This window comes from Mobula hypostoma, chromosome 7 (genome assembly GCF_963921235.1).
Source record: "Mobula hypostoma chromosome 7, sMobHyp1.1, whole genome shotgun sequence".
Lineage (NCBI taxonomy): Eukaryota > Metazoa > Chordata > Chondrichthyes > Myliobatiformes > Myliobatidae > Mobula > Mobula hypostoma.
The window spans coordinates 162,118,747-162,136,183 of NC_086103.1; the positions used below are offsets into that span (position 1 = coordinate 162,118,747).

The 17,437-nt window shown below is 46.3% G+C and overlaps 3 non-coding genes across 3 annotated transcripts; 1 reads left to right on the forward strand and 2 right to left on the reverse strand.

The window, feature by feature from the left end:
• Positions 1-1,186: 1,186 nt before the first annotated feature.
• trnag-gcc (transfer RNA glycine (anticodon GCC)) lies at positions 1,187-1,257 on the reverse strand. The gene has a single exon. It is a non-coding gene; the product is annotated as a tRNA-Gly (tRNA).
• Positions 1,258-4,517: 3,260 nt separating this feature from the next.
• trnag-gcc (transfer RNA glycine (anticodon GCC)) lies at positions 4,518-4,588 on the reverse strand. The gene has a single exon. It is a non-coding gene; the product is annotated as a tRNA-Gly (tRNA).
• Positions 4,589-6,126: 1,538 nt separating this feature from the next.
• Positions 6,127-6,197, forward strand: trnag-gcc (transfer RNA glycine (anticodon GCC)). The gene has a single exon. It is a non-coding gene; the product is annotated as a tRNA-Gly (tRNA).
• Positions 6,198-17,437: the final 11,240 nt, after the last annotated feature.

Consider the following 17,437-nt stretch of genomic DNA (forward strand, 5'->3'; position numbering starts at 1 on the left):
CATACGGGTGCCCATGGCTACACCTTTAGTTTGGAGGAAGTGGGAGGAGCCAAAGGAGAAATTGTTAAGAGTAAAGACTAATTCCGCTAGACGGAGGAGAGTGGTGGTAGAGGGGAACTGGTTAGGTCTGGAATCCAAAAAGAAGCGGAGAGCTTTGAGACCTTCCTGGTGGGGGATGGAGGTATATAGGGACTGGACATTCATAGTGAAAATAAGGCAATGGGGGCAAGGGAACTTAAAATTTTCGAAAAAAATTCAGAGCGTGAGAAGTGTCACGAACATAGGTGGGAAGGGATTGAACAAGGGGGGATAAAACAGTGTCGAGGTATGCAGAAATGAGTTCAGTGGGGCAGGAGCAAGCTGAGACAATGGGTCTACCTGGACAGGCAGGTTTGTGGATCTTGGGTAGGAAGTAGAAACGGGAAGTGCGGGGTGTGGGAACTGTGAGGTTGGTGGCAGTGGATGGGAGATCCTCAGAGCTGATAAGGTTGGTGATGGTGTGGGAGACAATGGCCTGGTGCTCCTTAGTGGGGTCATGATCGAGGGGTAAATAAGAGGAGGTATCCGCGAATTGTCGCTGTGCCTCGGCAAGGTAGATGTCAGTACGCCAGACCACAAAAGCACCCCCCTTATCGGCGGGTTTTATAGTAGGGTTAGGATTGGTGCGGAGGGAGAGGAGAGCAGAGAGTTCGGAAGGAGTGAGGTTGGAATTGGAACAAGAGATGTGGTGAAGTCGAGACGGTTGATGTCCCGTCTGCAGTTAGCGATAAAGAGATCCAGAGCAGGCAGAAGACCAGAGCGGGGTGTCCATGAAGAGGAGGAGGGTTGAAGACGGGAGAAGGGGTCGTCGGTGGGGTTGGGAGAGTCCTTGCCGAAGAAGTAGGCTCGAAGACGGAACCGGCGGAAGAAGAGTTCAACGTCATGGCGAACGTGGAATTCACTGAGATGTGGGCGAAGGAGGACAAAGGACAGAGCGCTCTGCCTCAGAGAGTTGAAGGTCGGAGGCAATATAACATTGCCACAACTCACTAATCCTAATCCTAACTGGATGCTGGAGGGGTACCCTGGGGAAACCCACCTGCTCACTACATGCTCAAACTAGCAATGGGAATCGAATCAATCTCCAATCAGTGACTGTGAAGTGTGTTAACCACTACTCTAGCAACCCACTCCTAAAAGTTTCTGATGCATTGGCCGGGAATCGAACCCGGGCCTCCCGCGTGGCAGGCGAGAATTCTACCACTGAACCACCAATGCATGTTACATCAAAAAAATACCGTATTTGAAGAGGAGCAGTGAGGTATTCATGGGTTCATGGCTCATTCAGAAATCTGATAGCAAAAGGGAAGGAGCTATTTCTAAACTGTTGAATGTGCATCTTCAGGCTCCTGTACCTCCTCCCTGATGGTAGTAATGAGAAGCATAAAAGCTAGGAATAACATGTCCATTACGCTATCCTCTTGAATCTGACTTTTGACGATGTCCTTGATGGTGTGGGGGCTAGTGTCCATTAAGGAACTGGCTGAGTATACAACCCTCTGCAGCTTCTTCGATCCTGTTCCTTGGGGCCTCCACACCAGGCTGTGATGAAACCACTCAGAATGCTCTCTGCAGTACATCTGTAGAAACCGGGTAGTGGATTTGGTGACATACCAAACCTCCTTACACTCTTAATGAAACATAGCTGCAGGGTGTCTCCTTCATGATTACATCAATGTGTTGGGTCCATGGTAGATCCTTTGAGATGTTTTACGGCCAAGAACATGAAATTGCTTACGCTTCCTACTGCTGACCCATTGATGAGGACTGTTGTGTGTTTTCCCAACCTCCCCTTCCTGAAGTCCACAATCAATTTGTTGGTCTTGCTGATATTGAGTGCAAAGTTGTTGTTGTGATACCACTCAACCAGCTGACCTATCTGTCATGGTCCAGTCCGTGGGATCCGTGTTCCGGTTCACAGGCTGGTCCATAGCTCCTTATTCCAGGGTTTCTGGTTTTCCCCAGTTTCTGTTGTAGGCACATGATTCTCATTTTGGGGCTGAGACATAAATACCTCTGCAAACCAGGGATTCCCTGCTGGACTGTTCTGTTCCCCTCCTTGTCTTTCCCCCCTAGCCTGACTGTCTGCCCGCTCACCTAGCCTGGATACCCTGCCTGTATCGCTGAAGTTTTACCACCGGAGCCTTGTTAGGTCAAGATAAGGAACTGTCTTTCGTTGTGTGGAACTGTCTCTCTGTGTCCACGCCTTTGCTAGGTAGGTCCGGCCATTTGCCGCCACCTTGTGTTGGGATACGTCTTTTCATGTTCAGCTTTCTGTGTACGAGTCCCGGCCCTACATCCTGTTCCCAAGGAGAGGTCCCGGCTCTGTGTTATGTGTATGAGTCCCGGCCCTACATCCTGTTCCCAAGGACGGGTCCTGGTTCTGTGTTCCGTGCTCCCGTCTCTTCTAGTCCAAGGCTCCATGCTCCCGTCTCTTCTAGTCCAAGGTTCCGTGCTCCTGAAGGCCCTCATCCAGTCCCTGCCTAGTCCGTCCTATCCGAGTCCTGTCCTTGTGTCTCGCCCTGCCCAGGAGTTCCTCACGCAAGCTATGTCTAGTCCTGTAGCCCTGTCTTGTCCTCGCCTAGTTCTGGAGTCCGAGCCAAGACCCGAGTTCTGGGTCTTTGCTCAGTCTCTGGCTCAAAGTCCATACCCAAGCCTTGAAGTACCCTAGACCCAAGACCCAAGACCCCAAGCCAGACTCCAAGCCTCAAGCCTCAAGACCCCAAGCCAGTCTCCAAGCCTCAAGCCTCAAGACCCCAAGCCAGTCTCCAAGCCTCAAGCCTCAAGACCCCCCAAGCCCATCTCCAAGCCTCAAGCCTCAAGACCCCAGCCTGTCTCCAAGCCTCAAGCCTCAAGACCCCAGCCTCCAGTCCTGCAGTCATGTCATGTCCTTGCCTGGTTTTGGGGCCCGAGCCCGAGGCAAGACCCAGGTTCTGGGTCCTTGTCCAGTCTCTGGCTGGGGGTTCAAGCCGAGGCTCCTAGTTCATAGTTCTTTGTCCGGTTTCCCTGTTTCTTGTCCATGTCCTAGCCCAGGTCCTACATCCTTGTCCTGTTTCTAGTACTTCAGTGTCTGTGTCCTGCATTTGGGTCCGTTCCCAATGCCCCCCATTGTGACACTATCTCACTTTTGCTATGCCTCCTCTTCAGCATCCAGGCTGTTGTACTGGGTGAATCTTTTAATTGGCCTGGTCAAGAGGGTCTGTTTAGAGCAATTTAGCTTCCGGACTGTCAGGGATTGGTGCAATCAGAATCAGAAATGGATCCTCCCAAAAAGTAGTCTAAATAGATTATTCATATCTGTAAGTACTTCTGGCATGCTCTCTGACATCTTTGTGGAAATCAGGCTCAGAATGGGCATCCCTTTCCTGTCAATAATATTGGGTGATCTTGTTCATGCTTGATCATATTTCAAATGTTTAGGTCAATCATTTACTGAAAGATTATAGTTTATGGAAAAACCACAAGTCTGGATATTTTCAAGTTCAAGTTTAATTGCCATTCAACCATACATGAATACCCATGAATACAGCCAAATGAGACAACATTCCTCCAGGACCAAAGTACAAAACACAATACCAACAATCACACACAGCACAAGGCACATATAAGATAGCAGTAAACATATAGTCACACAAAAAAAATTATAATAAAGCCCAAGTCCCTAAGTGACATGTCCTGTAGATTGATGGCACATGGATGTTGTCAGCAAGAACAAGTTCTCAGCAGCCTGCAGACGAATACAATCCAGTTTACCTTCCACCCGGTGAACAGTGGAAGGCAGCACCAACAGGAAAGGCCGGCCCCCAATCCACCACGGACGCCACGCCACACCGCCTCCAGCGTCTCCTCGTCTGGGCGGCTGCAACAGGCACCACCGCAGCATAGGAGCCGATCCGCAGCTGCCCCCGCCTTCAGTCTGGTCTAGTCAATAAACCAGTGAATCGGACTTGCAGTATTTTACATCATGAATGTCCGACAGGGTCTTGTGATCACACGGAAAGCGTCCAAGACAGTCACTCACTGTTAGGCTGCACACCACCTTAACGCACCAATTCCGAAACCTTGGCAGCAACACAGTCCGCACCAGATCCAGCTCCCCCTCTAAAGAGCAACTTGCTCATGGAGTATACCTTCAGTACTTGAAGTTCTTAATGTTCAGCAGTGTCTTGTGATGGTAAAAAAAAGTTTAAAAAAGATGAAGACACCTTTGGTTGGCCCCGGAGTGGCTGCTGCACCTGAGTGCGCCGCCATCTCACCAGAAGAACGTTGTATGTTCTTGGCTGCGGAGCCAATGGTGCAAAGCTACCATCTATGGGTTATGGCGGAATGGCCCCAAATCAAAATCCCCTTCAACTATAAAGATTATGACTTGCAGCAATTCAAATACAACGACACACCCCCGTAAGTGTTGCCCTGCAATCTGGTGACAGTTCTTCGGGGGTTTCCAAGTTGGGGACAATGTTTTAAAAATTTTACGATGCATTGGCCGGGAATCGAACCCGGGCCTCCCGCGTGGCAGGCGAGAATTCTACCACTGAACCACCAATGCAGCCGACGGCATAAAATTTTTATTCAGAGCTGATGTGCTTTCGACATCTGTTCTAAGACTTATCGCCAATTTCTTGTCATTTGTGAACTGCCAATGAAAACAATCAAGCATTCAGTCCAATGTTAACTTTGAATGTAGAATTCTAAATGCTGGTACCAATTCGTCTGTAGTCAGGGGCTCTCCAGGTTTACAACATGGTGGATCAAATTGTATATCATACTTACTAGTTGAAAGACATAAAATACATTTAGACTAGGAATCTATCAACCACTCTAGATATGGGTAAAGAAGCGGGATGAATAGTCTTAATGCGATATGCACATCACCGATAAATATTAATAAGAACTAGATTTTTTTTGAGAAAATGACAGTATTTCAGTAATGCACACCTCTATTAGTGTGCAAAGTGATAATAAGATAGAGGGAAAGTATCATAGAAACATATGCCGCGGGAAAGGCCGTTCAGCCCATTGTGTCCATGTGGGGCAAAAATGAACTTGAAGTCCATCTTCTTCGCCTACGTCTAAACAGTGGTGGATAGCTTCCTTGCCTAAATGTATTGGATGTCAATTTGTAATCTTGGAGAGCCCTTGACTACCGACTTTCCCAGCGTTTGCTCTATGGCCCGGCAAATTAATGCTTTTTAGATCTGTAGTTAGATATTTGTTCAATGTGTTAACGGCTCTGCCTTTCACTGCCTTTGCAGGCAGCAAGTTTTAGGTTCCTTCTGTTCATTGAACAAAATAATCTTTCGTCAACATCTTCTATTAATTCACTTTAATCTTTGTCCTCCAGCTACCGACCCTTCTGCTTAGATGGTTGGGGGGTGGCGGGGCCGGGGGGACTCTCCGGTTAACTTACCTAGGCCTCTTATAATTTTATACTTATTGTTGTAATCTGAGCATTATTAAAAGTAAGTTAATACTAATTACTTCCTGTGGGATGTGTATATAGTGTGCCTGCCTGCCGCACGGGTTGTGAAAGCCTCTGTATATATAGATAACGGTTTTGAAGTTCGAGGTAAAGTTGTTTCTTTGACACGAAGTTGTCCAGTGTGCCTTTTTCAAAGTAGAAGTTACTACACTTATCAGCTTAGTCTCCTCTCGGGTCAGTTCTTTTCCAAAGAAAGCAACCCCAGCCTTGTCAGTCACTCCTCATAGGTACCGTTTTCCAATCTTGGTAACATCCCCGTAAACCTCGTCTGCACCCTCACATTCTTCCCACACTGTGGGGACCAGAATGGGACGCGGTGCTCTAGCCGGGATTTAATCAATGGGTTAAGAGAGCAGGAGATCTCTACTCCTGCCTCAGCCAATCAAGTTTTCGATACACCTTCTTTTCAAACTTATCTACCAATCTGGTAACTTCAGGAAACAGCCTAGATACTTCTGTCTTGCGCGCTTTTCTAGTACCCAGCCTCGGTGAAGGGTCCCGGCCCGATCGTGAGTGTTTGTTCGTTTCCATGGGTGCTGTTTGAACTTCGGAGTTCTTCCAACATTGCTGTGGATTGTTAACATCTGTAGAACTTCACATCAGCTGCATTGGTGGTTCAGTGGTAGAATTCTCGCCTGCCACGCGGGAGGCCCGGGTTCGATTCCCGGCCAATGCATCCTAGATTTTTAGGGGCTTCATGGTTAGTGGAATGCAACACCCATGATAGTTTAGTTCCCTGTTCGCACATGGACTCCGGGTGCTCTGGTTTCTTCCTGCATTCCAAAGACGTATAGACTAGTAAATTGTTTCCATGGATGTACAACCGTCATGGGCTTCACTAAATGTAATAACCATCATTAAATGTTATTTTCTCAACTATTGTGCACTCTCCAAAAGCATTACCTCTTATTTTCCCAGATTAAATTCCATTCCCCACTTGTCCAATCGTATCTACTTAACAAGGCCTGGGCTCTAGTTAAGTACAGATGTGTACTGTATTTGCTGGTCAGCACGGACATGGGGACCGGTGGGGGGGAGGGGGGCTCATTTTGTACTGTTTGACTCTGTAGTCCTTTGATATTTTCTTGCAGTCTAGAAATTTCTTCCCCACTGTTAGCCCCTCTGCCTGCTTCTGTTTCATGAAAAATTTCTTCTCAGTAATCATCGCATTTAAGTCCAAGTTCCTTATATAATCACAATAAATGACTTGCCCACTTTCTAGTCACTTTACTTCCCATCAATGCTTACCCTTTACTCAATAGTGAGGAAAGTCATCAAAGCTTGCAAAGTGACCCAGACCATCTGGGAAAATGGGCTGGAAAACAGTAGATGGAATTTACTGCAGACAAGTGTGAAATGTTGCACTTTGGGAGGACAAACCAAGGTAGGACTTTGACTTTTTGTGTGTTTCCCCCTAGCTGTCAGTCTGTGGTTTTGTATTGCCATGTGCTCTTGACCCTGCTCCTGCTCTACTCCAGCCCCTGTATTACTGAGTACTCCATCTCTCACCTGTTTCTCATTATTACCTGTATTGCTGCCACTGTGTCTCATTGTGCTCCACCTATCATCTGCCTCTCTGTTTATTGCCCTGTGTATTTCAGTCCTGTGTTTTCAGCTGTTTGTTGCCAGATTGTACCACTGAATTTTCCTGAGCCTTTCCAGCATTTGTATCTGTACTCTGTCTGTCTGAATATCGACTCTGCCTGTTTCCCGATTCTGGTTTTTGGATTTCTCTGGATGTTTTGATCTCTGCCTGAATTTTGATGCTGACTTTGTTTGCGCCTCAGGATTTGTTACTCAATTAATATCACTGTGTGCACAGCACTGGGTCTGTGATTGGATCCCTGCTCCAGCGTCCTGACAGACTCGCACTGTAACTGGTAAGGCTCTGAAATGTGTGGTGAAGCAAAGGGACATAGAAATCCAGATCCATAATTCCTTGAAATTGGCACCACTGTTACATAAGGTGAGTTTTTGGGATCTGGCACTGCAAGATAAATCTGGGCACTGCATGTACAGGACTTGAGATGTTGTGTTCAAATTGTTTAAGACAGTGATGATGCTGAATTTAAGAGTATCATCTGCAAATCTAGTCACCTACCTACTGGAAAGATATCAATAAGCTTAAAAAACTGCTGGGAAAATTTACATGGATATTGTTGGGACACGAAGAGTTGAATTCCAGGGAAAAGTTGAATAGGGCAGGGTTTCCTTCCCTTAAATGAAGGAGAATGAGGGGAGTTTGACAAAGGTATACAACATTATGAGTGGTATAGATGGGGTGAGTGTATGAAGGCTTTCTTCCCTCAGGATGGGTGAGACTAGATCTAGAGGTCAGGGGTTTAGGGTGAAAGGTGAAATATTTAGAGGAATCTGGGGGGCCGGGGGAATTCTTCTCTCACAGGGCGGTGGACATGAAATGAGCTACCAGCAGAAATGGTGGATGTGGGTTCATTTAAAAGAAGTTTGGATAGGGACACGAATGAGAGGTATGGAGGGCTATGACCCAATGCAGGTAAATGGGACTAGGCAGAATTCAATGCTGGCATAGACTAGATGGACTGAAGGACCTGTTTCTATGACTTCCTGTCACTGAGCTAATATTTTATCCAATCAGCCATTCTGCCTTGGATTCTGTGATTAACTGGTAGTAACAATTTAAGCTTGTGATTGGAGCTAATGTTTAAATAAATTTTACACTAAGGATATATTGAGCGTGACACTTTCCACCACAAATCATTATGGTAACAGAGTGCAATTGTTATACCAAGTGTAATTAAATTGTGAGCGAGGCAATGTGACTGAGGCAGACTATATAAATCGTTTGGCTAAGTAGCTTTTCCATGCAGTCTATGTCCCATAAGTGGAGCTATTACCTCATTTCCAATTACTGTACTGACCAATCCCAAACATAAATTCCATAGAGCAACATTAACATTAAATGCTGTCTAACAGTATTTTCATTTGTTCTGGAAGATTACACACAGTGCTGGAACTTTCTGTTGTTTTTGCTTCACTAGGAGTGTATTTGTTTGGATATAATCATTATTTATCCATTATCCACCCTCCCATTTGGAGTCACACCTTTGACAAGCATAGTCCCAGTTATAGTGTTTAAACAATGTGATTTGACAACGTAGACTTAATAAAAGCACACCTTTAAAACAAAAGGCATTGTAAACTACATTGATTTTAATAGGGGTGTGAACTGAGACTTCAAGTGGATTGTTCAATTATTGGTTAAAAACTGTTTTTAAAAAAAAATCCAGCATGCTCTTTTCACTGCTGCCATCAGGTAGAAGGAACAAGAATGTCAGGACTCGCACCAGCAAGTTCAAGAACAGTTACTACCCCTCAACCATCAGGCTCTTGAACAAAAGGGGATAACCATACTCAGTATATTTCTGGTGTTGCTGCAACTGATGATCTCACTTTAAGGACTCTTTTATCTTGTTATCTCATGCTCTCAGTATTTATTTATATTTGCATTTGCACAGTTTCTTGTCCATTGGTCCTGTTTACAGTCACTGTTCTATAGAGTTGCTAAGTATGCCTGCAGGAAAAAGAATCTGTGTCATATGTGGTGACATGCACAGTATATACTTTGATAATTGTACTTTGAACTTTGAGAATCAGTTTGCCCACAGAAGGCAGAGGGAGCTTGTAGATGGAACATATTATGTCTGGAGGTTGGTGAGTCGTGATGTTCCACAGGGATCTGTTCTGGGGACCCCTGCTCCTCGTGGTTTGTTTTATTACTCACTTGGATGAGGAAGTGGTGGGTTAGTAAGTGTGCAGATCACATAGTTGATGGTGTTGTGGCTAGTGTAGAAGGTTGTCATGAGTTACAAAACATAGATAAGATGTAGAGCTAAGAAGTTGGAAGATGGAGTTCAACCAAGAGAAGTTTTGTGCTGTAATTGTTCTGCATTTTATCTTCTAATTATATGTAACAGAAGGAGTGTTGGAATGGAAGAAGGCAAAGACCTGAAAACTAACATGACAGTTTAAAGACACTGGGAGTGTCTAATCAAGAACAATAACTAAACAAATAACATTGAAGATAGAAGGGTGGAGGTAAACAGAGCAATTGAGAAAAGAACTAGTGCAAATGTCAGGTAACATAGGGGGACGTTTGACCCTAATGCAGAGTAGTGGGGAAAATTTATCTGTGAGTGATCACTTTAATAATAAAATGCAAAATAACAAGCCCCAAGAAGCCATGAAACAAGAGAGAATGGATACTTAACACAACAAGGTAGAGGTAGCTGGAGGCTAGAGGCAACTAGTGGAGACTGGCTGATTCAATGGGAGTACCAGGACTGTGGATGAGAGCTGGGTTTAAATAGGCTGCAGCTGATGAATTGGAAATGAGTGGCAGGTGACTCCTGTCAGCTGGCTGGAGACTGGGAATTGCCAGTCCAGGGCAATCCAAGTGGGTCCAGTGGAACTCCTTGATGAACAATGGATCCAAGATGAAGCTGGACAGCACTCAAGACCTCTCCTTCAGGCCACACCCTTTCCAGTCGACCAGATAATTCACACACCATCCACGACAAGCTGAATCCATCAACCAGCAAACTATGTTCATTGCACCATCTTCCACCATCCTAGGATCTGGAAGAGCAGGCTCAGGTGGGTTTAGTCTATGGAGAATGGGCTTGAGGAAGTTTAAGATTTTAAAAAAAAACAGAATTCAGATATGAGTTGAGAGGCCATGAACAAAAAAAGGGGAAAAAAGCAATGGATCACATTTCTTCAGATATAACCCAGACTTCTGGTGAGTGCTATTTGCAGATTGTCGGCCCAGAATTCAGAGTTTGGAATGAGAAAAGCAGCTGAATTGTCAATCCAAGTGTTCTGTAAACTGCCACAAGTTGTAGACTGATTTATGTTCAGTTATTGAACTCAGCACAGCAGGCTGGCCGACAACTATTTTCCAGAATTTTGTTTTATGCTGCAGCAATTTAAAAAAACTACAAGTCAAACCCCTTGCCCAGGAGGTTTACTATTACAACAGCGCAATTTAATTTTTCATTTTGGGAAGGCAAAAATCTGCAGATGCTGTATTTATTACAGAGAATCATAAACACAAGAAATTCTGCAAGATGCTGGCAATCCAAAGCAACACACAAATACTGGAGGAACTCAGCAGGTCAGGCAACATCAATGGAAAGGAATTAAGAGTCGATGCTTTTTTTTTAGGAGTGGAAAGGAAGACAGCGAATAAAAAGCTGAGGGGAAGGAGGATAGCTGAAGGTGGGTAGGAAAGGTAAAGGGCTGGAGAGGAAGGAATCTGATAGAGTGGAGAGTGGACCATAGGAGAAAGGGAAGGAGGAGACTCAGTGGGAGGTGATAGGTGGGTGAGAAGAGTTAAGAGGCCAGAGTGGGTGTTGTTGCATGAACGATATCACTGGGGAGAAGTACTGGAGATATGAAGCAATTTCTTTATTCAACAAAATAATAGCAGGCATCACTTTTGGAGGAAGAAGATCTGCTTGACCCAACACCACATTTTAAATACTAAAGATCAAAGGACAGTTCAGGACAATTCCATATTTACAATGCATTCACAATGCTTTTGATCTATTTACACAACCTTTACACCTCCCCCTGTGCACCCACATTACTGACACCAAAATAATGAATTTAAATCTGCATTGTCTGGTCTTTCAACTAGCTGTGGTTCACGGTTCTTAGGAACCTCTTGTTCAGAGCTGCACTTTGGATTTAATCTACAGTCCATATCCAGATCTGAAGATTGGCTGAAGTTATTCATTATATGTGCTAACCACAAAAAAAAGTTCCAACATTGAGGAATAGAGTTGGGGGGGGGGGGTGGAAACAGTTTTTTCCAGAAGGAGAAGTCGATATTCATGCTATCAGGTTGGAAGCTATCTTGACCGAATGTGAGGTGTTTCTCCCCCACCCTGAGGGTGGCCTCATGGTACAAGAGGAGAAGGCCATGGACTGACATGTTGAAGCAGGAATGGAAATCAGAATTAAAATGTTTGGGCATTGGGAAGTTCTGCTTTTAATGAATAGAGCTGAGGTGCTCAACAAAGTGGTCCCCCAATTTACAACGGATCTCACCTATGTAGCTGAGGGTACATGGAGTGCACCAGATACAATAGATGACCCCAGCAGATTCACAGGTGAAGTGTTGTCTCCACTGGAAGGACTATTTGGAGGTGAGGAAGGAGGTGAATGGGCAAGTGTAATACTTGGGCTGCTTGCAGGGATGAGTGCTGGGAAGGAGATTACTGGGAGACAGGAAGCGATCCTTGCAGAGTGAGAGGAGGTAAACACGTGTTTGGTGGTAGGATCCCCTTGGAGATGGCAGAAGTTTTGGAGAATGATGTGTTGGATGCGGAGGTTCATGGGGTGGTAGGTGAGGACAAGAGGAACTCTATCACCGTTAAGGTGGCTGGAAGATGGGGTTAACACAGAAATGGAGAGGATACAGTTAAGGACAGCATCAATGGTGGAGGAAAGGAAACTTGGGAGCAGGTGTGGCAGAGATGATGAAACTGAGAAAAGGGAATAGCATCTTTGCAGGAGACAGGGTGGGAAGAGATATATTCAAGATAACCACGGGAATCTGTGGGTTTATAGAAGATGTCGGGCGATAGTTTGTCTCCAGAGATGGAGACCAAGAGATCAAGAAAGGGGAGGAGGTGTCGGAAATAGACTAATTGAATTTAAGAGCAAGGTGGATGTTGGAGGAAAAGTTGATGAAATTGACAAACTGAGCATGGGTGCATAAAACAGCAACAATGCAGTTGTTAATGCAGCAGAGGAAGAGTTGGGGAGCATTTCTGGGGAAAGCTTGGAACATGGACTATTTTGCCTAGCCAACAAAAAGGCAGGCATAGCGGAGACCCATGTGGGTGCTCGTGGCTATCCCTCGATTCTGGAAAAAGTGGGAGTAGTCAAAGGAAGATTGAGGCTGAGAACCAGTTCTGCCAGATGGAAGGGGGTGGTGGAGAGTAACTGGTTCTTTTATTTTTTTTCAAAAAAGTGGAAAGCCTTAAGGCCGCCTTGGTGGTGGGGGGAGGGGGTGGTAATATAAGTGTATAGGGACTGGACATCCATGGTGAAAATGAGGCAGTCAAGGTCAGGGAATTGAACGTTAGAGCATGAGAAGTGTTCTGGATGTAAGTGGGAAGCGACTGAACCAAGGGGGACAGAATGGAGTCCAGTATGAGGACACGCGTTCAGTGGGGCAGGAGCAAGCAGAGACAATGGGCCGACCCGGACAGTCAGGTTTGGGTAGGAGGTAGAAGCAAGCAGAGCGGGGAAAGGAATGCTGGGAATTCCAGACAATGCTGGAAAATCTCAAAGTAAATTATTATCAAAGTGCATATACTAACCTAAGATTCATTTTCTTGCAGGCATTTCGGAACAAAGGAATACACTGTAAAAACTACGTACAGAGACTGACAAAACAACCGATATGCAAAATAATACTGAGAGTATGAGTTGGCTCTTGGAAAGTGAGTCCATGGAATTAGTTCAGAGTTGAGGTTGGTGAAATTATCCACGCCAGTTCAGGAGCTGATGGTTGTAGGGTAATAACTGTTTCTGAACTTCGGCGTGGGACCTAGGACTTTCTACCTTCTTCCCAATGGCAGCCGCGAAAAGAGAGCAGGGCGTGGATGGAGGTACCAGACGCCCAGTTACCCTCGCAGTGCTGTTATCAGCTTGAATTTCAACAGCCTGTCAAGTGAAAAAAAATTCTAAATATAAAAGTACAATTTAATGTCCAAGTGAAACAATTTAGTTATAATTCTACAGAGTGTGAGTTACGTGCTCCGTTAACCAGGGTGCAGCCATTTTTCTTTTGCTTCCACGCGCCCCCTGCTGGTGAGCTCTAGTACAGCAAACCAAGAGATTAAAGATCACCATCAAACCCACAGTAAAGGGCAGTGCCGTAGTAATCTGGCGGATTGACTTCTATCTTGCTGAGCCCCGGCGACAATTGTTAGACCCCTCTTCTTACTTACGTTTCAAACAGGATCCCACTAAGGAGCACCCGGCCATTGTTTCCCACACCATCACCGACCTCAACAACTTGGGGTTCGCCCATCCACTGCCACCAACCTCATAGTTCCCTCCTCGCACCTCCCGTTTCTACATCTTACTCAAGATCCACAAACCTACTTGTCCAGGTAGACCCATTGTTTCTACTTGTTCCTGCCCCGCCGAATTTATATCTGCATTCCTTGACTCAGTTTTAACACCCCCCCCCCCCGGGTTCAGTCCCTTCCCACCTACATCCGTGACGCTTCACACGCATTTGATCTCTTCAATGATTTCAAGTTCCCTGGCTCTGATCATCTTATTTTTACTATGGATGTCCAGTCCCCATACACCTCCATCCCCCACAAAAAGCTCTCTGTTTCTTTCTGGACATCAGACCCAACTAGTTCCCCTCCACCACTGGCGAATCTCAATAATTTCTCCTTTGGCTCCTCCCACTTCAAGCAAAAGGTCTAACCATGGGCACTCGGATGGGTCCCAGCTATGCCTGCCTTTTTGTCGGCTACGTGGAACAGTCTATATTCCCAGCCTACACTAGTTTCACTCCAACTTTTCCTATGCTACGTCGACGACTGCATTTGGTACTGCTTCCTGCACACGTGCTGAGTTTGTCGACTTAATGAACTTTGCCTCCAACTTTCACCCTGCCCTCAAATTTACCTGGTCCATTTCCGACACCTCCCTCCCCTTTCTCAATCTCGCTGTTTCTAACTCTGGAGACAGCTTATCTACTGAGGTCTATTATAAACCACTGATTCTCACAGCTACCTGGACTGTACCTCTACCCACCATCTTACTTGTAAAAATGCCACCCCCTTCTCTCAATTCCTCCGTCTCCGCCGCATCGGATCTCAGGATGAGGCTTTTCATTCCAGAACTAGGGGTATGTCCCCCTTCAAGAAAGGGGCTTCCCTTCCTCCATCATCAACACTGCCCTCAACTGCATCGCTTCCATTTCGCGCATGTCTGCTCTGACCCCATCCTCCCGCCACCCCACCAGGGATAGGATTCCTCTTGTCCTCACCTACTCCATCAGCCTCCGCGTCCAGCACATAATTCTCCGGAACTTCCGCCTTCTCCAACAGGACCCCACCAACAAACATATCTTTCCCTCCCCACACCCCACTTTCTGCTTTCCACAGGGATCGTTCCCTACGCGACTTCCTTGTTCATTCGTCCCTCCCACTGATCTCCCTCCTGGCACTTATCCTTGCAAGTGGATCAAGTGCTTCACCTGCCCCTACACCTCCTCCCTCACTACCATTCGGGGCCCCAAACAGTCCTTCCCGGTGAGACGACACTTCACCTGTGAGTCTGTTAGGGTCATCTAATGTATCCGTTGCTCCCTTTGTGGCCTCCAGTATATCCGTGAGACCGGACGTGAATTGGGAAACTGTTTCACCGAGCACCTATGCTCTAATTGAAAGAGCAAGATCCTCCAGTGGCCACCTATTTTAATCCTACCTCCCATTCTAACATGGCAGTCCATGGCCTCCTCCACTGTCGTGATGAGGCCTCACTCAGGATGGAGGAGCAACACCATATTCCATCTGGGTAGCCTCCAACCTGATGGCATGAACATCGATTTCTTGTGTGACAAAAGAACCAGTTATCAGAAGATCGATGCCGATAAGAGGACAATGGGGGAACATTCAAAATGCTAATAAGAGAGACGAGAGAGATTACCAAAAGGAGTTCCGAGTATTGTCAGAGACCGGTTGCTTTGAACCCTGAACTGTTTGAAGTTTGATGGACAGGCGATACCCCAGCAGGGGGATAAAAAGGGACAGGTTCGCTAAGGCAAGAGACACACGACACCACGAGGTATCGAGACCCTGGAAGCGGTGTGGCCCCACAAGTTGGTGGGAGTTTTGGAGGTCTGGTCGTGGGACCAGCCATAGATGCACAGGGTGGAACGGTACGGGTCGGTGGGAACCCGGTGTGTGTGTCCGCCCTTGCCTGGGTGCCGGGTTCACCGCAGAAGAACAATCGTATCTGGAACGGAGGGGTCACAGTCGGTGACCTCAGAAGACATTACAAAGGGCTCGCCCGAAAACTAACTGCAAGGAATATCGAAGGTCTGTTTGGAATCCGATTTGCATATTCATTCGTTCTCTCTCTCCCTCCCCAACGGCACGACGGCGATTACTGCGAACTGAACTGAACTCTGTGTCACTTGTGTCTGATCATTCTACCCCTAGACTGTGATAGAGCTTGATTGATCCTATTATCATAGTTCCGTGTACATGTGTGTTTATTCATTGCTAACCTGTTGCATTTATATCCTTACTATTAGAGTACTGTGTTGCTTATTTCTTTAATAAAACTTCCTTGGCTCCAGTAATCCAGACTCCAACTAAAGTGGTCCATTTCTGCTGGTTTGGCAACCCAGTTACGGGGTACGTAACACTTGAATTTCCGGTAATGCCACTCCACTCCTTCACCCTTCCTCACTCCCTCTTCCCTCTCTCTCCTTGTCTCCTCACCTGCCCATCGCCTCCCCCTTTCCTTTCTTCCTTCTGTTCTCTCCTATCAGATTCCCCTTCTCCAGCCCTGTATCTCTTTCACCAATCGACCTCCCCCTTCTTTCCTTCACCCCTCCCCCCCCCCTCCCGGTTTCACCTGTCACCTTGTGGTTCTTCCTTCCCCCCCCCCCCATCACTTTCTTACTCTAACTTTTTTTCCCCCAGTCCTGATGAAGGGTCTCGGCCTGAAACGTCGACTGTTTACTCTTTTCCATAGATGTTGCCTGGCCTGCTGAGTTCCTCCAGCATTTTGTCTGTGTTGCTCTGGATTTCCAGCATCTGCAGATCTTCTCTTGTTTGTTAAGGATTAGCCGCCTTTGTCACGTGTACATTGAAATGCATCCTATGGATCAAATCCGCGAGGATTGTGCTGGGGTCAGCTCGCAAGTGTCGCCACACTTCCAATGCTGACATAGTACGCCCACAACTCATGAACTCTAATCGAATGTCCTTGGGAGGAAACCGGGGCACCCGGAGGAAACCCATGCGGTCACATACAGGCTCTGAACAGACAGCGGGCGGGAGTTGAACCGCAATCTTACAGCTGACACTGTAAAGCGCCACGCTAACTGCTATATCACCATGCACAAAGACAAACGCTTCAATTATATATCGCATTCTTCAGCTCCCGCCCACTATGAGTATATGTGGCAGCCGAAATTCTACTAACCCATCAGAAATGAGGCATGGTGGGACTCTCACCCTGTGTTAGCAGTCTGGGCTGGGGTTATTATAATAGTTCGACAGGAAGCTGGTAGCTGTATAAACACAAAAGAGCAGAGGAAAAAAAAGAAAATCCCCTTGCTGTCAGAGCTGGTGTTGGGACATTACTGGTGCTCATTACCGCTGGCTGGCTGGAGATTTAAATTAAAGTCACTCTTCGGTCCCACAGGGAATTTTATGGCACTTTCCACAGGGAATGACAGGGTAGTTTTATGAGGGGCCGAAATAGCAACAGTATATTCTTCTCCAGTGATCTTGCCTGAACTGCTGAGTTCCTCCAGCATTTTATTTGGTTCCCCGGGAAAGCGAATGACCCGCTTGTGATCAGCTGCCGTGACCAATTCTTTGAGCGCTGCGAGGGGCCTGTAACATGGCAGCTAACACACGTTTTGAGTAGGAAGGGATTTTGCCAGATCTAATACTGGTGAGCCGAACTGAACCTCGCGACTCCAACTAGATTAAATAGCACAGGAATGAGCTGAAACTGGGATCGAGTATTGCAGAGGGTTTTAATTATGGGGGTGAATTACAGGTCGGTCATGTCCCCTGCAAAGCGCAATAGTGGAGTTAAAATATAACGTGCTTTCTATTGACATTAGAAATGAAGGGGAAATTTAGTGACATT